Source organism: Podarcis filfolensis, assembly GCF_964270895.1.
Source record: "Podarcis filfolensis genome assembly, chromosome: 2".
NCBI lineage: Eukaryota > Metazoa > Chordata > Lepidosauria > Squamata > Lacertidae > Podarcis > Podarcis filfolensis.
The window spans coordinates 75105804-75119836 of record NC_139605.1 but is presented as its reverse complement, the minus strand read 5'-3'; the positions used below and the strand labels follow the sequence as shown (position 1 = coordinate 75119836).

The following is a 14033-nucleotide window of genomic DNA, read 5'->3' as shown; positions in this document are numbered from 1 at the left end:
TATATTGTGAATTCGGCACAGTGGATTAAATTTCCCTGAACTAAAAGTGCTTCCTTGCAGGAAGACAACTGACTCCAATCCAATCAAACAAATGAGTAATTATTCTAATGGGTCATGTGGGAAAGCCTTGGGCCCTCTTCTCTTTGTATGACATAATAGATTTATATGGAGAATGTGATTTCACTTATTGCAATATGCAGGATGTTGTAATGAACCAATGGGGAGTTTTCTTGGCCAACCCCAAGTTATGTGTTCAAATGTTTCCACTTTCCTGCCACAGGAAATGGAAACTGTCATCTCCACTGCAGGAACATTTTTGCACTACTGGAAGTACATGCAATCTCCTTGAATGATGTTTAATTCCATTGATCTTTATTAAACTTCCTTCAATGACACACCTTTTTGCTTATGGTGTGTTGACAACAATGCCCAGGTCTGCCTAAGCCCATTTTATGTAATAGAATAGATTAGGAATAGATATTTTTTCTCACATTCTAGATAAAGAAAAGAGGGGAAGGATTCACTTCAATCTCCCAGTGAAACCCCTGGTATATTTGCGAATATGCAAGATAGAACTAGAATAAAACCTACAGAGGGCAGCTTTAAGACATTATTGGTGGGGAGCAAGAGGAAAATCTGGATTCTACCCTCAACAAATATAATTCCTTATTTTCAGGAGGACATGTGATCTGAGTTGCTAGAACAAAGGCCCACCTAGGGGCAAGAAACTAAATCTGAAATTTAATGCCTACATACCCAAGTATAAGCCTCACTGAGCTTAGTGGGACTTACTGCTGAGTAGACATGTACAGGATTGCATTATAAAGCTACTACAGTGGGAATGGAGAACCTGTGGTCCTCCAGATGTTGCTCCATCATTTCTGACCTATGACCATGCTGTCTGGGGCTAATGTGAGTTGGAGTTCAATAACATCTAGAGAGCTACAAAGGCTCTTCATTCCTTGTTAGAGACATCTGAATCCCATAGCTAAGTCAGAAGCCCAACTGAAATGAGCTCAGCTAAGAACCAATATATTTATTTAAATGTTTGCACTTGAGGAGCCCTTAAGGCTATTTACAGATTCATTTAACCTAAAACATCACTTAATAAAATAAAGCCACAGGCAACAGCACAGCTAAAGTAGAACAGGAAAACACAGTAGTGCTAAAAAAAAAAATCAAACATCAAATCCAGTAAAACAAAAACAAAAGAGTAGGATGTGCCATTAAAAAGTGCAAGTGAACAGGGCAGGATTGAGTTCACAAAAGTGGCACCAAGTGAACATTTTTTCGGTCAGAACTCTACTACTGCAGACAATCCAGATGTGCCTTCAGCTGCTCCACTACCTGTATGTTCGATTATTTTATTTTATTTATTAAATTTGTATACCACCCTTCATCCAAGGAGCTCAGGGGGATTCTCAGAATAAAAATTCAAAATAAAAACACAAAATACATATTAAAAACAAGAGCAAAAACGAACCAATAATCCCCCCATAACACATTTAAAAGGCTATTAGATTATAATCAGCCACAAACCCGGTTGAAGAGGAATGTTTTTGCCTGGTGGCTAATAGTGTATAATGATGGCACCAGCATTTCACAAATGGGAAACCGACACAGAAAAGGCCTGTTCTCACGTTGCTACCCTCAAGACCTCTTGTGGACCATCTGTAGGTTTCACGCACAACCAGAGCATCCAAATGTGGCTACTGCTTCAGAGAAAACAGTTGCAGAGTGAATGAATGCAGTGAATTATGTTACAGCAGACAGAGATGAAGCAGTGAGACTACCACTGCTGGAAGGCATGCACAACCTGAGCTTAGCCAAGAGGGTCTATTATTTACAAGCAAGGCTGATTGCACTTCATAGGAGCAGCTGTAATCAGTTCCAAAAAACCAATCCGGCCTGAGTTCAGCACACACCTACCAGCCACCATCAAGATCCATTTCACACAATCCTTTGACAAAGCTGGCAAAAATCAGCCCCTGCATGTTGACAAGGGTTCAAAAGATTGACCTTTAGCCTTTTGATGAAATCACTTAGGTACTTTGCTTGCTGCTATACACAGATCTCATTCTGACTAAAGCACAGGCCTGCCCTACCTCCATTAGCAGTGGCAGCCCCCCAGATATTGCTCAAGAGCCCCCCACCATCGCCCTCTGTTAGAGGGCAGAGGGGTATTATCAATCAATTAATTAATCATTCACTCACATTTTACGTACATCTCAAGGCAATTTACAAACATACCATGAAACAGTTTTAAAAACACTACATGTTAGATTGAAGTTGAAGTAAGATTCAACTGCTAGTCCAGTAAGCTTTACTACACAGAATGTGAGGAGGCCCCATCTTGCCTGCACCTCAGTAAGATGTCATGAGCAGCCCTGCCTCTAGGAACACTATGGAGGAGAGGAGAGAAAGTATCATTGCCTGTCTGTTTAGACCATACGTGTTTATTCCTTGGCAGGACCTGCATCCCTAGTTATCATGAGGTACTAAAAGCTAACCACAGTAAATGTTCCCAAAATATTCTGGTTTTTTAAATTTATTTTGAACCTGCCGTGTCTGTCAGCTCCTCACTCCATGTTTCTGGAATCTCTTGGTACCCCTTTCTCCCTGTGCCAAAAATGGTACCCTAAACTGCTGGCGATAACAATCAAATCTCTCTTACCTGTTGTAACCTTGTCACCGCAGGCCAATTCTTTCAAGCTTCCTCTGAAGCATAAAATTCCAGCTCAGCCACACCTCTGCTGTATTTTTGCATGCAGTGGCATTCTTTGAGGTATGAAGAAACTAGCAACTTATAGGAAGGACTCATCTGTGAAATGGGCCTCACCACTGCCAGCATGGCACTCCTATTTTTAAACATTTTCAGGGATGATATTTAGGATGACTGATAATGTATTAGATTTAACTGCCCAGCTGGAAGCAACATGCCTTCTTCACATTCAGAGTTCTTCCAGTCCTTACTGCACCACCACATATTGTCAGGAACAAAGCTGGATCCTACACTCTTCAGGAATGAGTCCCATAACCGATTATGAATGTGGTGGAGACAGGCCAGAGGTCAAATTCCCTAAACCTAGCCAGTCCAAATTGTTTATTCAGGGGCATAAAGTTCAATGAAGCAGTCCCAAGGAAACAAGCAGGAGAAGATGTGAGTTAGGTGCAGTAGCAGCCTAGCATTAACCTTGTGTGGGACTGTGAAGAGGCCTCAAGCCGCATAGAGTGCAGCTGCTCTGGTTGCCATGCCAACCCTCCTAGCACAGGTGTAGTGAGGCAAGCCAGAGAGAAAGCCTTACCTCACAGTTTTCTTCTGACAAAAGTTGCACAATCTTGGAAGAAGCCACCCTATGCTATGTTTAGAAAAAGGGCTGTGCCTTGAAATAGGCATAATGTTTCTCTTGTATCTGCAAGTCTTAACACCACTTTAGATAATAGTATGTGTTAGATCAACACATACAGGCTGCTCTTTAACCATATTTGAATCTCCTTGAAATCACCAGAACTCAATTCTAAATATGGTCAGAGTTTAGATGGCTTGCCACATTCAAATCAATGGCATGAATCCATATAATGTGTTTAGTACTGGGGTGAACATTTTTCATTCGTTTGATAAATTAGTATGAATTTTGCATACCTCATGGCAGAGCTAAAGGGTATATTCCCAGGCTGCAATCATCATGATTACTTACTTCATTGTTTATTTCACTGGATTTACAGCATTTCAAAACTTTCAACTTAATTACAAATTAAAATATCACTTTCTGTTACTGAATTTCATTTCATTTTTCACACCCTTGATCACCTGGCATTTAAAAGTTGCTGCCTCTGAAGCCTAATTCAAATTTTTGGATGACTACTAAAGCAATAGGATTCTGTGTAACTAAATTAACTGCTGCCATGGAAAACAGTTTGATAAGCAGAAATCATCAAGTGAGGCTTTTCATAGCACAGACATCCATGAACATCTGTAAATCACACTGTTGCACAGTCTGGTAAAAAAAGAAAATTTGGTAACCCTGTGCTGACATTTTAGTGGCAGAAAATGGAATCTGAAAGTGTTTAGTTTGCTAGTTCAGGGAACTGTAAAAGACAGACTTCTTATTTAGCTTCTTAAAACTCTCATATATTTCCATGTCATACTAAATCCAAATTCTTATAGTGTATTGGCCTGATGAGGTCAGAATGGAGTTTTTCAGCTTCATGGTTTCCTTCATATTAGAAAAACGAGATCCTTACAACAGCAGTGACAACACATGATATGTCCTCAAACATGAGTATAGCTAGTAAAAAGCTCTTGACATACCAACACATAACATCAAACTCAGGCATGTAGTCCCCCTCTGGTTTAGAAAGGAAGATGCTCATCTAACTCAAATTAACTGGTCCATGCACATTTTTCCAACGCAATGAGGAAAGGAGGGCAACTTCCCAAATAATATGGATTTCTAAGGTAAGGAAGATAAAGCAGCAAACTTCCAAAATTATAGAAACTCTTACTTAAGAAAAGGATTCCAGAAATTAAGTTCCACTAAATATTGTTGGAAGCTGCTGCCACACAACTCTGTTAGTGGGATTGCCACCTAAGGCAGCTGCTAAGGCCGCTGCTTCAATCTGCCTCATGGGCAGGCCAGCCCTGATGGCTAGGTATGCCAGACCCCCTGGGCCAACCTAAAGTCTCCAGGTTTGTCTCTCCCCCACAAGGCACAAAGAGGGTTTAACTCTCCAGGTAGACAAGAGCATCTTCCCTACCAAAAGTCCCTAAGCAGTTGAGAAGGAATGATCCCCCCACTTCAGCTAGACTTGAGGACACCCACTTTAGCTAAGGCTTCTATTTTAATTTCCAACCAGTGATATATTCATTCATTTTTTTAGACTTCGTGCTTTGTATTTGACTGTGATTAATGTTTAATGTGCTGTGCTTAATGACATCACTGAGACCTGCCCCCATGACATCACCAGAGGCTGTCCCTAGGTCTCAGGTTTGGGCCCTGAAATCTTGTGGTCTGGGATGCTCCTTACCTGGCAACCCTACATATGGCTGGTCCACATGTGCAAGCAACAGGAGCCCCCTTAGAGATGGTTACTGGTAAATAAATGTGCATTATAACATCTATAACAGCTGAAGAATTGCATTTATCTACCCACTTTTAGAATGAATGCTATAGGTTGAAGGTTTGGGCCTACTACCACCATCCTTGCCACACGTGTCCAGTTGAACATCCCAGACCCTCCAAGTGTCCCTATTTTCCAGAGATGTCCCTGATTTAGAGAAGCCATCCCAGTTTCTGATTTGATCCCGGAATGTCCAACTATTCCATAAGATGTCCCTATTTTCTTTGGAGAAATGTTGGAGGGTATGACATCCCTGCTTGGAGAAGTGTTAGTATGCAAGGGAGCGGATATTGCCTTTGCATGGCAAAAGTGTTCGGGGCATAAAATCTTTGGAAGGTAACAGAAATGTTCTGCCTTACTTTACTAATTAAGTATCCCTTGCAACTGAATGCTAAATGTTAAAGTAAAGTAAAATGAAGTAAAGTTAAATTAAAGCATATTATATATTTGTATTGATGTGTTTTCCAGGGCGCTCAATGCAGTCAGTACAGGTTATAGCATGCCTGTGAGGAAGGTTAGGGTGAAAGAGTGAATTTCATGTTTGAACAGAGATTTGACCCTGAGTTTCTTTAGCCACTGTACCATCCACATACCATCTTGGTTGTTTTCTCCTGTGAACCCCACCTCCCACAGCCCAATAAGAAAGAGCCGGTGGGAGCTTGTGATGGTAGAATGATGACAATCCCATAAATTATCAGATTTATATTTCCTTACTTGAGACCCCCAACCCTCTAGAATAAATTTGGGGGTGTGTGCAGGTGACTGAAAGCCGGAGGAGAAGAAAGGGAATTCCCATTTCATGGGCAGAAGTCCATTGTACAGCTGGGCTGATTTCTTTAATAAAGAAGCTGACATAGCTTTTATTTTATTAAATCGGTACTTGCTGATTTAATTCATTGGCCCTGCAGAGTGTGGCAGGAATATGTATTTTATGCAAGAATATATGTTTCAGGTTTGTACATCCAGTTTTAAAGTGACTGTCATGATATGGATGAATTAATCTGAGGTAATATTCTCAAAGCTGGTTGACAAGCAACTATTGTCACATATAGATGAGGAGTCCTAATTGGGTTTTTTGGCTTCTCTCTGTCCATAACTGCCTTAAAATGATCGTAGGAAAAGTAATATTGTGGAACTTCCAGTCAAGGCCAAGTTTCACTGCCTGAGACGAGACATCTGGTTATCTAGAGTGGTTCCTTCCGTCAAAAACATCTCCATTGTTAAATTTGCATAATTAGTGGGGGGAAATGCAAGTAGCAAAAAAGGAAGCTCTCCTTATACAGAACAAAACAGGAACACCATAGAACAAGACACAAAGTTCCATACACATTGTAATACTTCCTCTGGAGGCATTTACAAGTTTCAATACTCTGACCACAGAATCTCAAAGAACAAACTTGCCTGCTCAGTGTTGCACAAAACCAAGTTGTGCTAGCGGTTCTATGCCTATAATCTATAACACTGGGTTGTATCTAACTCGGACACCCCCAAACTCAGCCCTCCAGATGTTTTGAGACTACAATTCCCATCATCCCTGACCACTGGTCCTGTTAGCTAGGGATGATGGGAGTTGTAGTCCCAAAACATCTGGATGGCTGAGTTTGGGGATGCCTGAATTAAGTTATTCTCAGGGGAGACCTACTGAAATTAATGGTTCTAAGTTAGTCATGTCCATTCATTTTAGTGGGTCTACTTAAATTGCATAACCTCCAACATTTCCCCAATGAAAATATGGACATCCCATTCCATAATGATAATTTTAGTATTTATACCCTACACATCTTACTGGGTTGCCCCAGCCACTTTGGGCAGCTTTCAACATTTACAGGATTGCCTTCAGATGGCTCCAGGGTCAGATAACTCCAGACCCCCCAACATTTCTCCAGTGAAAATGGGGACATCCTACCATAACCATCAATGACCCACTGGGCAATGGATATGGGATACAATATAGAATTAAATCTCTGGGAGAAACTTTGGAAGAATTATTTGAAATTCACTGCATGCTACACACTGAAGCAGAACGATATGAAAATGATTCATAGATGGTACTGAACTCCAAGTAGATTGGCTAAGATGTATAATATGGAATTGGACTTGTGTTGGAAATGTAAAGAAGTAGAAGGAAACTTTTTTCACATGTGGTGGACATGCAAAGCAGTTAAAGAATATTGGGAAATGATATATAATGAGATGAAAAAAATGTTTGAAATAACTTTTTCCCCCAAACCAGAGGCATTTCTGCTAGGAATTGTTCGGACAGATGTTCCCAGGAGTCAGAAAAAAATTATTTATGTATGCAACAACAGCAGCTCAGATTTTGTTAGCCCAAAAATGGAAAGTGAGAGAGGTCCCTAGATAGGAGGATTGGCAATTTAAGATGACAGAATATGCAGAGTTAGCAGGTCTAACAAGTAGAATAACAGAACAAGAAGAACAGGCATTGAAAGAGGAGTGGAAATTTTTTATCGAATATATTGAAAATAATTGTGCACAGTTAAAAACACTGGCAGTATTAAAGTAATTCAACAGTATAACATATTTTGAAGTGATGTAAGAAAGGTAAATTGAATTAGATGGATATATTAAAATACACAGCAAGTCAAACGAACCTTGGAAGGGGAGGGCGAGAAGTCAATGAATGTTTCATATAATAAAAGATGTTAAATCTGAAGTAAAATTTAATAAAAATTATATATATAAAGTAAAATAGGGATACTTGGGGGTCTGCAATCGCTGTATACAACTCACTGATCTTAACTTGATAAGTAATGGCTATCATCTTTTTGAAATTTCATTGAAATATGCAGACAGTGTTTATCTGAGGAATCTTTGAAGAAGCCATTCAGATTATAACATATGTAACTTTTTGTTTTCACTATTTATCGTCTGCGCTAATTGAAAAGTTTTGCTGACTAGTAATAGCTCTTTTAAGTCAGAATGAAGGATGAGAGAAGAAACTAAAATGATAAGTAAGGCAAAAGAGCATATGAAAATATGGCTCTGTTATGGAGCCATATGGCTCTAGATGGGGACCTTATGTGGCAAACAGGTCATAAAGATCTGATTTCCCCCCCTGTGAGTTTTTGGCACTGTATCTCTCACACCTTCCTGTTTTTTCAGTCATGGATATTTGTTGCTACTCTTCTTCATGCCACCCACATCAGTAGGTGTGCTTTGTTCATCTGGGCAACTTTCCCAATATTAATTATCATGCATGGGAGTCCACTAACTAGTCCCACTAGCATAAGCCCATGCAAAGACTTCTGCCAGCGCAGTGGGGCTTTCTCCCTGAAATTGGCTCTTGGGGGTTGGGAGAACTCCCCAGAACAGCGCACAGGTAGAAAAGAGGGGGGAATCATAACATCTGACAAGCTGAAAAACTTGCACTGACAGAACACTTACTATAGAACTACATTGAATTCCTTCCCATGTTTCACAACAGGCAAAATTGAACTAAGTCCCCTTCCCCCCCAAAAAAAACCAACTAGAGCAGGGATTGGGAACCGACTGCCCTCCAGATGTTCTTGAACTATCACTTCTGCCGACTGGTAATGCTGATGGGGGCAAGAGTTAAAATCCAAGAACATCTGAAGGGCCAGAGGTTTCCCAACACTATGGGTAGGCAAACTAAGGCCCAGGGCCTGGATCCGGCCCAATCGCCTTCTAAATCCGGCCCGTGGATGGTCTGGGAATCAGCGTGTTTTTATATGAGTAGAATGTGTCCTTTTATTTTTAAAATGCATCTCTGGGTTATTTGTGGGACATAGGAATTTGTTCTTTTCCCCCCTTCAAAATATAGTCCAGTCCCCCACAAGGTCTGAGGAACAGTGGACTGGCCCCCTGTTGAAAAAGTTTGCTGACCCTTGCCCAACACTGTTCTCAAGGTAGTAAACCTTGATGGTCCTTGGCATTTCAGAAGATGCAAATAAAACCAGTGGTACACTGGTGCTCTCTGGGCCAAAGCAACACACCTAAAACTGGAACCATGCCAGGGGTAGGGAACCTACAGGCCTTCAAATGTGGTTGAACTCCCATCATCCTCAATACTCAAATGCTGGGAGCTGTATTTCAGCAACATCTGGAGGGCCACAAATTCCCCAGCCCTGGTATCGGGAAAGTGACAAACCTCAGAAGAATACCAGGTCCTTTAAAAAGTTTTTAAAAACCAGGTTGTAAACTTCATGGAAAAAGCCGAGTGAGAAATGAACCAGCCACCTAACACTTCTAAGCTGAGCATCCAATGGGAAACAAGGGACCACAGCCCACACTCTTGTTACTGGGTAGTCTCAGTATAAGTCAAGGCCCAAAAGGGTAATGAGACTTAAAGTCTCTGTCATCCATTTGTGCTCTCTCGACTTCAGGGCAGGCTGAGTCATAAGGAAGAATGGGGAACTTGCAGTCGGGACTCTCAGCCTATGGTCTTTGCATGCTCCGCAAATAACAACAGGGCTCCCCAAACATCAAATCTGTGTTATGTTTCAGATGAGAGGTAAAGTTCACTTTCAAGGAGGGACAAATGTCCGCATGAAATGAAAAGAAGAAGTGAACTGCACCACAAACACACAGACTTGCAGTGTTGCTCTGACTGTTGTTTGGTCTGACTCAGTGCAAGGCAGTTTCCTTTGTTTCTTTGCTCAGAGGTAAGTCCTACTGAATCAAACAGGGCTTATTCTCTGGTCAGTGGGGTTAGGATTGTAGCCTAACAATGTGAAACAACAGTTTTGCCCTCAACCGTGTCTCCCATTGACCGTATCAAGGATCTTAAAGCTATTCTTGAGACAACAGTACCCTAGCCTCAGCATGCCGGAGGTGGAAATCAAATAATAATAACAATAATAATATTTATTTATTTATTTATACCCCGCCCATCTGGCTGGGTTCCCCAGCCACTCTGGGCAGCTTCCAACAAAAGATTAAAAATACAATAAAACATCAAACATTAAAAACTTCCCTAAACAGGGTTGCCTTCAGGTGTCTTCTAAAAGTCAGATAGTTGTTTCTTTCCTTGATGTCTGATGGAGGGGGGGGGGGCGTTCCACAGGGCAGGCACCACTACCAAGAAGGCCCTCTGCCTGGTTTCCTGTAACCTCACTTCTTGCAGTGAGGGAACAGCCAGAAGGCCCTCGGAGCTGGACCTCAGTGTCCGGGCTGAACGATGGGGATGGAAATGCTCCTTCAAGTATACTGGGCAGAGGCCATTTAGGGCTTTAAAGGTCAGCACCAACACTTTGAATTGTGCTCGGAAATGTACTGGGAGCCAATGTAGGTCTTTCAGGACTGGTGTTATATGGTCTCGGGGACCACACCCAGTCACCAGTCTAGCTGCTGCATTCTGGATTAGTTGTAGTTTCCGGGTCACCTTTTGAAAGCTCCCATATGTAAAGCAAGCAAAGCAAAGCAAAGCAAAGCAAAGCAAAGCAAAGCAAAGCAAAACAAAACAAAACAAAACAAAACAAAACAAAACAAAACAAAACACACCTCCCTGCAAGTAGAAACCTGGCCTTCAGGGACCATACTGGATTAGAACTCCCCACCTCATTCCTCTTTAAGCAACCTCAGTGCACAAGCTCCTGCTCATGTGTAAGGGCACAATAAGGGCAGCTATGTAACTGAGCTATGCACACATAGTAGAGACAACCATGTGAAACACAATGCCAGGGACTGGGCTTAAAAGTACGGACCTCCTCCCACATAAATACAGCTATGGCCTGCATGCAGGGATGTCAGGTGGCAAGGAGCCTGTCCTGCTCAGATTTATCACTGCATTTGCACCCAAACTCCCACTTGGCCAGCCCACAACAGTGGTGGCAAATGGTGGCAGCAACAGCAGCATGGTGGTGGTTGTAGATAAGAGGACTGATATGTCATGGGCTGGTTTCTTGCGCACACCTATAACGATACTACATCCATAGTCACTAGCCATATTGGTTCTGAATCCCCTGTATGATTTCATTAAGGTGAAATTCCGGTTGCATCTTTTATAGCAAAATACTGTACTTGTCTATTGAGAAATGAGTCTGGATGAATTGTGACTGTTTCCACATAAGCTAGTATATGTAGCTGTCGATAGGATTTGTTGTGGAGCAGCAGAGCTGCCCTTCCCACATTAGTATTACCGCAGCTTACATAGTCAAGGCTGGAGTACAGTGATAGCAAGGTCAAGGGTGTGTGGACACACAGCAGCAGAGCCAATCCAGCATTACTACTAGTGCGTCTGCCTAGCCCTGACCTCGCTACCATTTGGCTTGGTCCCATCCAGGTGAGATGCAAAGACACTGGTGTCAGAAGGGTGACTCCACCCCAATGCACATGCTTCAAACAGGATTCTGTCTGTGGAACAAAGGTGGTTTATTTTATAGAAAACACTCAATTAATTAAGGCTGATTTGTAAGTTCTAACTTCCTTTTTGAAATTAAGCAATATCAGAGAGCAGGGCCGTCTTACCCATAGTTGCTAGGGATGTGGGGCACCCGAGCGCCAGGCTCTCAGGAGCACCAAGCCAAGAGTCCAGGGCCCAAGAGTTGAGTCCGGGGAAGAGCCCACCCGTCGGTCAGAGCGCCATGGTGGGCTTTTCTGCTGCAGGCGGCTCTGCGCCACGAGTTTGGGGGTGACCGAGCCAGCAAGACGCTGAGGTGGCCAGCTGGCTCCGCCCTTCTGTGCACCTGGGACTGGGCTACCTGGGAGGGGGGCCGCCGGGCGGATCTTTGCACCCCACTGCTGCCATCTATTGAGATCAAGCAGGCTCATTCACTGTACACTTTTTGGTGCCTGATAAAAACATCCTGGTTTAGACAACCCTACTCAGGTGCTTAGAAAACATGCTAAAATGTTTTAGCACTTTAACTTTTGTATGGTTTAAAGTATGTTTGTGAATTTTTCATGATTTTCTTGTTTTATCTTTTTGCAAAACACTTTGAAGTGTCACACAATCAAGTGGTATATAAATTTAATGAAATAAATACATAAGTTCAGTGCTTTTTTTCTGGGGGGGAATCTAACAGGAGAGGAAACAATTTTTTTAAAAAATGTTTCTTCTCTAGCACGGTGAATTGTCAGTTCTGTTGCTAACCCCGATGGCGGCCTCATTTCCTGTCATGGTGTTTCTTGTGTCTCAGACGGAAGCGAGCGTTTAATGTGTGAAGTAGGAGTTGGAATCTAGCATGGTGATTGGTCAGTTTCGTTGTTACCACCTCCAATGGCAGCTTCATTTCTTTCCCCAGTGATTTTCTTGAGTCAAAATGAGAGTACCCCTAAACATTTTTTTTAAGAAAAAAAAAGCACTGCATAAGTTGATGATGCTCTTGGTGCTTTTTAAGTTTTTATTTGCAAATACAGTAGTACCTCGGGTTACATACGCTTCAGGTTACAGACTCCGCTAACCCAGAAATAGTACCTCAGGTTAAGAACTTTGCTTCAGGATGAGAACAGAAATCCCATGGCGGCAGCGCGGCAGCAGCGGGAGGCCCCATTAGCTAAAGTAGTGCTTCAGGTTAAGAACAGTTTCAGGTTAAGAACCGACCTCTGGAACGAATTAAGTACGTAACCAGAGGTACCACTGTATGCTAAATTGCATAAGGGCCTGTAGTTTGAGGGCAAGAAAATGTGTCCCATTTGTGTGACTTTGGAAGTCTGAACTTTGGCACCAATGAAATGAACAAATGTTATTTATTTGTTTTAATCTTTAAACCAAACATGCATTCAGAAATACAGATGTGAATGTATCAAAGATTTCAACATTGTTAGGAATGGTAATACATTTTTGGAGAAATGAAAAATCAGAAGAGAGAAAAACAGTAGGCAAAGGAAGATTTCATAAGCATCTCTACCCTTTTTTGAAATGAATCAGCATTTCAAGAAAACTAATTTAACAATCATAAAGCTACTTTTGAACTATTTAGTTAGCATGGTGAACTAAATAACAAAGAGTAGATAAGAGAAAATGTGAGGACAACCTTCATTAGAACACTAAATAATCCAGATCTCAACTTGGATTAGAGAAAAATTTTTCCAAACAGGAAAGGATCAGAGTAAGTTCTTTGTAGAGCTCAGACCTTAAAAGTTACTAGGTGGCAAAAGAGGGGCCAAACCCACAGGCAAATATCTGAGAGAGGACTCACTGTCCTCTGCCAGAGCTGTTCCATGAAGCCATCTTTTTCACTCTCCCAAAAGCTCCAAATTGTTCATCTAAGAAGAACACTAAGCCATTACTAAGAAATCATATGTAATGGAGAGAGGCAACTATGAATATTCTTGCAGAACGTACCATTTTCAGTTCCTATGAAAATTCTGGGACAATAAGAAACCCTGAGTATCTTTAGTAATATATCTAATTCCCGGTAAAACAAAACAGCTGGTAAGATACTCTTTATGACAATACCTTGGCCTTCTTTAGATCAGAGGTGAGAGACAAAGTAAGAGCATGAGATACCAAACCCAATGATTTAGGAAGTGCAGGAATGCTTCCGGTGGGATGTCTGCCAGTGGTAGCCAGCAGAAGGCCCTGAAATGGGGCAATATGTAGGTACAGAAGGAGTGAGCCAGTCCAGGATCTGTTGGATCCCAAACCAATCTCACTGCCATCATGTGACAGCAAAGTGGACTTCCTAGCACAATGACCTGGAGGCACTGATGTTCCATTAAGACCCATTTATGGAGGGGAAAGGAATGGAATGGAAGGTTTGGAATGCCTAAGGCAGGGGTCAGCAAACTTTCTCAGCAAGGGTCCGCTCCACTGTCCCTCAGACCTTGGGGGGGGGCAGACTGTATTTTGGAAAAAAATATGAATGAATTCCTATGTCCCACAAATAACCCAGAGATGCATTTTAAATAAAAGTACACATTCTACTCATGTAAAAACATGCTGATTCCCTGAGCATCTGCGGGCTGGATTTAGAAGGCGATTGGGCTGG

General features: G+C 41.9%; 1 protein-coding gene across 1 annotated transcript in view; it reads left to right on the top strand.

Moving 5' to 3' along the window:
* Window positions 1-2407: 2407 nt before the first annotated feature.
* Window positions 2408-14033, top strand: part of LOC310755020 (interleukin-12 subunit beta-like) — a 29741-nt gene continuing 18115 nt past the window's right edge. The window contains exon 1 of the mRNA XM_083597479.1: window positions 2408-2495. The gene's annotated coding sequence lies outside the window, so the exon portion shown is untranslated. The remainder of the gene's footprint in view (window positions 2496-14033) is intronic.